Genomic DNA, 7,646 nt, shown 5'->3' with positions numbered 1-7,646 from the left:
ATCAATAAGCAGCCCCAGATAGCACAGACAGCTGTCATCTCTTACCTTATGCTGTGCGCTTCAGGGCCATTCTCCTCTGTTTTTGAGGTGATGTGCATAAGTAATGCTTTTATATGTCTGATGTGGCCCAAACACAGTGAATTATGTTTGATCAAACAAAAGAATAGTGAAATATGAAAACAATGATCGCTCCCTGTGGCTTGTACAGCACCTCTCATCAGTTGTAATACAATAACTTTTGCATAGATTATGGTGGAGACCTTTTTCTTTTTTCCTATGATTACAGACATGTGCAGAAACCACCAACATTAATTACAGCACGCTAGACCACACAGAACCTAAAAGGTTAAACACTTTCAATAGTGTTTTATGAAAATTCAAAGGGTTTTCTTTAAAATGATACCAAATTTTTGCATTTACACCTCTGTATGTGGATTTGGGAAGCTTTTAAATTTGGGTAGGCAAAATCCAGGCGGAAATCCCAAAATAGCAGCAGAGTTTAAGTGGTTAATGGTTTATTTTACTGGCATATATATGCTGTTGTTCTATTGGAGTTTTCTTTCCAGAATGGCCGTCGCGCCATCTAGTGGCTTTTCCCCATATTGCACTAGAGTGTCGCCTCTTGGTAATTCTATGCTGTTTGACCGAACTCACCGCTGTTTACTGAGTGTAACAAACTACAGGTGAGTTTGGGGTGGGGGGGGTTGACCCCTCTAATTAATGCTTGATCCCCCTGAAGGATGTCAAAACAACATGTAAAGGAAAGGGTTAGCCCTCTAAATAGTGAGAAATAGTTTGCTCTGATCTGTATCTTAAATACTAATATTCATTTTCTTTTCGGCTTAGTGCCTTTATTAATCAGGGGTCACCACAGCGAAATGAACCGCCAACTTATTCAGCATATGTACAACAGTGTAAACGGATACAGGAACACTGGAGTGTTTCAAAGTTATGTCTATGAGCTGATTTGTCGATAAGCTGACACTGATGAATCACGGCTTTTCCAGTGTTCCTGTATCTGTGGTTACACTCAGTAAATAGCGGTGAGTTTGGTGAACTGATGACCTTCACGACCAATCACTGTCATTTCTATTGAGTACGTGAACACAATGGCAAATCAGCGCTGTTTAAGAACGTGCTCAAATGTTTGCAGGAAATGTCAGTATTGATTGTTACCGAACTCCAGTATCTTGACAACTCTAAAACTGACAAATGATTCGCAATTATGATGATGATTATTCGCAAGCTGGTTCTGTCTCTTCCTCTTCGGTTTGAACATCATCTTCTGGAAGTGTGTGTGTGTTGCATCTGAGTCTTCGTAAGTGGAGAAAAGCGCTCCGTCCGTCCAGCTTTAACACTCTCCGCAGAGACTCGTGTTGTTGTTGTTTTTTTTTACTGGAGAAGGTCTGGCCTGCTCTTCCTACGACATGATTGTTTTCTATACTGAGACTGCTTGTTTGTTCTACCACCTCACCACTTTAGGGACATTTTTGGGACTGGAGAAAAAAAGCAAACATGTAAATAACGTACTGATCTGATTCATTCCATTGATCAAAATGAAGAAGAATGGCTGATTCAAGAAAAACAAATAAAACAAAATGTTTCTCATACAGCACAGTGCCCGTGTGAGTCTTCCTTCAGGCGGACGGATGAAGTGAGTTTATGAGGTGAAACACTGCATACACTTATAAACGTTGGCTGTTAATGTGTGACTTTAAAGGGTTCAAATTGGAAAAATGTTGACATTAATGTTGATCCAAACCTGTTTTATGTCTTCTGTGAAAGGAAAGATGGACATCAGGGTCACCACGAAGGCTGAGTTCTTGCTGCCTTGAATTTTTAAGTCGAATCAAATCATTTTTTTCTAGTCATTTCAACTTGCATCAATCAAACTGACTAAAAATATGAAGTAAATTTTTTTGTGAGATAAGACTTTGGTGTCTCCAGAATGTGTCTGTAAAGTTTAGGCTCAAAATACCCATCAGACTATTTATTATAGCCTCCAGAATCTGCCCATTTTGGTGTCTGAGGACAATGTAGCTGTTTTGGTAGCCTGTGGCTTTAAATGCAAATGAGCTGCTTAACCCCGCCCACTGTTTCTTATGCGATCAACAGATAAACAGCAGTCAGTGATAGACACAGATGAAGCTGAAATAAGGTCACTAGTCAAAAATACCAAGTATTTAATGTATTTGTGGTGGAGTCTATTCAAGCCTTTCTGAAATGATGAGTCCCACACAAATGCCATTTCCCGGTACAAACACATATGCACGTTTACTGACACCATGCAGCCGTGGTGATTACAGCAGTTAAAAATTACAGCAATTTTACTGTCTTTATTACAAACATGCTCTGTTTTAAAAATGTCTTAAACTTAGAAAACTTATTATTGAGATGCTGCTGATCAGAGAGAGATGTAGCATGTTCACTACCATTTTCTTTGCAAAAACAGTTCTTTAAACGTGTATACTTGTTATTATGGGGACATGACACCTGTCAATCAATTTGGTGGGTGGGGAAAACGCACTCCCACGTCACGTTGCGGTGGGTCTCAAAATCACTGGGATTTGGGTCCTATTTTAACATCAGGAAATTTTTAAAAAGAAACTTGTTGGGTTTATATCACCGCAATATGACTGTGGACACACTATACATGCACACAGTTCTCTCCAGACAGCTTACAGAAGATGATTTGCATCATAGGTGAAACCATTTTAAACAATAAACAAGCTGAAACCTAATTAACTTAAAAAAATATTTGTTGACTTGAATTTTTATCATTTATTTTTTACCTTGCAATAATCATGTTTACTGTTTGGTCAAACTACTTATTTAAAATGAGCTGAATCAACAAAATTCTTGAGGTTTTTTTTAGGGTAACTTAATTGTTTTATGTTACTTAATCTGTGTAGATGAAATATGGCAAAGAGCAGTGACAATTCCAGTGCTTGTTTTTATAAGAGTATCAGCACTACTGTTAGGCTGATTGGCCAATTACATCAAATCAGTGAAGCGGACCTTTTTTTAAAACATTAGGTATACGGAGTTGTGATGTCACTGGGGCAGTATCTTTTTAAACGGTACATATTTGTACCCAAAGGGTTCACAATGGTACCTTAAAGATGCATATTAGTGCTCAAATGTACCTAAAAAGTACCTTTGAGAGGTACCATTATGGACCCTTCAGCTACAAATATGTACCTTTTGAAAAGGTACTGCCAGAGTGACAGCTCCTGTCCTTTTATTTTTGAGTGTAATATAATTAGTAATATAGGCTAAACAACCCAATACTCTACAGTTTTCTACAATTAAACTACAGTAAAAACCACCAGTTTACTGAAGTAAAAACTAAAGTACTACAGTATTACAGATAATCAGTTCACATAGGTAATACTACAGTGCACTATAACATTCATTAACACAGTCTTGTAAATATAATACAATGCTCTACCCTGGTTCAAAAGCACTATAGTATGTTTTCAAGGAGGAAATGTCATTTAATTATCTGGCTTAAAATGATTCTGTCAAAATTTTGTGGCATAACCTTGATCAACTTTATTTCATTCAAACATCATTGCACTTTCATTCACAGAATCAACGTCATGTTTTCAGTGTCACTCATTTAAATCGATCATTCTCCATGGAGTCTTTAATGGCACTGTCCTCATATTGCACTTCATCCGTCACTTTCTGTCTTTAATCTGCCGGTTTGCGTCCCTCACTCCCTCTCGGACCTCCTTCACGAAGGTGTCCCGTAGTCTGGTGGCCCTGCGGCGCAACTCCTGCACGTCTCCCGGCATCTGTGCGCTCTCCTTGCGGATCTGCTGGAGAGTTTCGGAGCGGAGCAGCTTTGTGGAGGCCTCTCTGCCGGCGATCTGCGCTTTAGTGATGGCGAAGGCCGTGATCTGAGCTGCACGTCGGATGGGTCGAGACTCCGCCAGTTTTTCCACCACCTGAGCGTTGTTTATTAACGCGTGAAATATCCGCCCCAACACCATTCTGAGGCTGTTAATGAGAAAGTGAGGTACATTTTGTTTTATGTTCGCACATTAGAAATGTCTCTACAATAGCATGACTTCAGAATTGAGGACGTTTTTTTTATTCGCATATTTTTGACTTAATATCATTTCATGAAGGTATTCTTTGCTAATCCTAAATCAGGAAATCACATTAGCAGCTAATGGCTGTCAAAGTAACACAGTTCATCCTTATGTGCGGTTGGGGATGTTTCCATTCACTCTGGTGTGATTTTGTGTCTTAATTTGGCTCCATGAGTCATTTTTGGTAACACTACCCTTTTCTTAGGGCTAGGCGATTTGACCTAAAATCAAAACCCTGCTTAACTGAACATTTTAACTCGATTACAATTAATGAACGATTATTTAATTTATGAAATTTTTTCCCCTCATAGTTCACTGACAAGTTTTATATGTCGTGTAAAGGTATCTCTGGCGCAGCTTTCAATCATCGTCATTGTAGTGCACAGTAAGGCTCAAGAACAAGTCCATTGTACTATGGAGCTAATAATATGCCAACACAATCTGAATTTGAATTGTCAATTTCAATTATAATTTAATAAATCTAAATTTTTATATGCCTTTAAAATAGTTTTGAGGAGATAGGAATTCAGAACACCAAAAAAATCTGAAGTTTGAAAATACGTCTATATAAAAATTAAGCCTTGAAAAATTCCGCTGTCTTTAATTTCAGATATTTAATATTCATAAAATTCAAATGAAGAAATTCAAATTCATATAAAAATTGAGATTTATTGAATTACAATTCAAATTGAGAATTCAAATTTAGATTGTCACTGAACTAATGTGCGAATATAAAACCAACTTTACCTCAAATTGCTATGATAATTTTTTTTTCAAGATGGAAATGAAGTCTTTTAATCAACTGACTTCAGATTTTGTCAAATTAACTTTAATTTATTCAATAAACACCACTGCACTTCCAGTCACAGAGTCAACATCTTCTTTGCAGTAAAGAGGCAAATTTGGTTTTATATTCAGACTTTCTCCTTAATAATAATATATCATTTCATTTAAGGAAATACTAACTTATATAAGAAAATGATATTAGCAGCTAATGACCATCAAACTATTACTTTGTTCATTGTCAATTAAATAATGCTAGTGTTGTTTTGAAGTCATATTTGCATGCTATTGCAGACTGAATATTCAAAATACCATGGTAAACAATATAGTGAGCATGTCACAAGTTGTCACTGAATGTATACGCAAATATAAAACCAGTTTACCTCAATAAATTACTATAGTATTTGTTTAAGAAGGAAATAAAGTCGTTTAATCATCTAATCTAACCTTAATTTATCTCACAAACACCACTGCACTTCCGATTACAGAATCAGCATCGTCTTTCCAGTGACTGAGGTCAAGTTGGTTTTATATTCAAACTTTCTCCTTAATAATATATCATTTCAGACAAGTAAATTCTAACTCAAATAGGAAAATCATATCAGCAGCTATCGACTATTAAAGTACTACATTGTTAAGTTAATTAAATAGTGCTAATGCTGTTTTAAATGAAGTAAATTCTAACTTAAATAGGAAAATCGTTAGCAGCCAATGATTATCAAAGTACAACATTGTGTACGTTCAAATAAATAGTGCTAGTGTTGTTTTAGAGTCATACTCATATGTAAGTTCAGGCTTAATATTCAAAGTACCATGGTAAACAACATAGTGAGCATGTCACATGTTGTCACTGAACGAATGTGCGAATATTAAGCCAACTTTACCTCAATACATTACTATAGTATTTTATATTTATTTCATGAAGGAAATGAAGTAGTTTAATCATGTGGCTTCAGATTTTGTTAAGGTAAGGTCACAACCTAAATCAACCTCAATTTATTTCACAAACACCAGTGCACTTCCGGTTACAGAATCAGCATCGTCTTTCCAGTGCTTGAGGTTAAGTTGGTTTTATATTCAGACTTTCTCCTTAATAATATATAAAATCAGACAAGTAATTGAGTAAATTAAGTAGTGCTAATACTGTTTTAAATGAAGTAAATTCTAACTTAAATAGGAAAATCATGTTGGCAGCTAAAGTAGAACATTGTTTATGGTCAAATAAATAGTGCTAGCGTTGTTTTAGAGTCATACTCACATGCGAGTTCAGACTAAATATTCAAAGTACCATGGTAAACAACATTATTGCGAATATTAAGCCAACTTTACCTCAATAAATTAAAATTACTATAGTATATTTATTTATTTCATGAAGAAAATAAAGTAGTTTAATCATCTGGCTTCAGATTTTGTCAAAATAACGTGTCACAACCTAAATGATCCTTAATTTATTTAACAAACACCAGTTTACAGAATCAACATCGTCTTTGCAGTGGCTTGGTTTTATATTCAGACTTTCTCCTTAATAATATATAATTTCATACAAGTAAATAATCACTTAAATAAAACAATCATGTCAGCAGCCGATAACCATCCAAGTACAGCATTGCTCAGTCAAATAAATAGTGCTAATGTTTAAAGTCACACCTATATCGTACCATGGTAAACCATATAAGTTAACAAGCATGTCACATGATGTCGTCACTGAACGAACATTTCAGAATCAATAGTGAAATCATTAGCAGACAACGACTATTACAGTGCACTGATCACAATCAATTAAACAGTGCTAATGTACTTCTGAAGTCATATTTACATGCGATTTCAAAGCCAATATCCAAAGTACAATATAGGCACCGTGTCGCAAGTTGTCCGTCTGTTCAAAAACAAACGAATGCGCGAGTATAAAACCAATTTTACCTTAGTTTACGAAAAAAAAACGGGTTAGATATTGAGCTGTTAAAATAATGCAATGAAGATTTGAGTTGTGTAAACAGTGAATTACCTTCAAATGTCCCAGATCGAGTATTCGGCACGCTGCTGAGCGGGTCTGTTTTCGTCACTGTAGGGGTTTAGATGAACTCAGCAGAGCCCTCTATAGTCGTGGAGGAACAGAACAATATAGGCTTCTGATATGGAAAAAGATTGAAGCAACATCTCGAACATTCTCTGCAGGATTTGCTGGATTTATATATTTGTTTTATCAATTGGTTGAGAACCTTAAAATTATTGTCATTTATGTTTTAAAACTGTTAATGGGTTAGTCAGAGTTAATGTTTTAATTTGTTGTGATTGAAAATCGTGTTTTAGTAAATCGTCATTTTTTTTTTGAAAATTACTGATGACATATTTCTTTCAAAATAAAAAAGGTTATTTAGAATTGCTTTTTTGGTATAAAATAACAGATTTAGACAACACAAATCCGATGTTTGACTTTAGAAATGCTTATAAACATTTGTTTAATCAATGGTCAATATTTAATGATGAATATATATATATATATATATATATATATATATATATATATATATATATATATATATATATATATATATATATATATATATATATATATATATATATATATATAGTAAAATATTATTTACAGACATCATGGTAAAGATAAAATAAATCCGTTATTAGAGACCACGTATGACATTCGTTTTCTTCAGCTCAGTCCCTTTATTAATTTAGGGGTCGCCACAGCATAATGAACCGCCAACTTATCCAGCATATGTTTTACTCAGCGGATACCCTTCCAGC

General features: G+C 35.0%; 1 non-coding gene across 1 annotated transcript; it reads right to left on the bottom strand.

The window, feature by feature from the left end:
• Positions 1-3,542: 3,542 nt before the first annotated feature.
• ncbp2as2 (NCBP2 antisense 2 (head to head)) lies at positions 3,543-6,949 on the bottom strand. The gene is made up of 2 exons (XR_011006325.1): positions 6,889-6,949; positions 3,543-4,005 (listed from the first exon to the last, which is right to left on the bottom strand). It is a non-coding gene; the product is annotated as an NCBP2 antisense 2 (head to head) (transcript).
• Positions 6,950-7,646: the final 697 nt, after the last annotated feature.

Source organism: Danio rerio, chromosome 2, assembly GCF_049306965.1.
Source record: "Danio rerio strain Tuebingen ecotype United States chromosome 2, GRCz12tu, whole genome shotgun sequence".
In the NCBI taxonomy this organism is placed as follows: Eukaryota; Metazoa; Chordata; class Actinopteri; order Cypriniformes; family Danionidae; genus Danio; species Danio rerio.
Note: the sequence above shows the minus strand (reverse complement) of the source record. Positions and strands in the feature narration are given on the sequence as shown.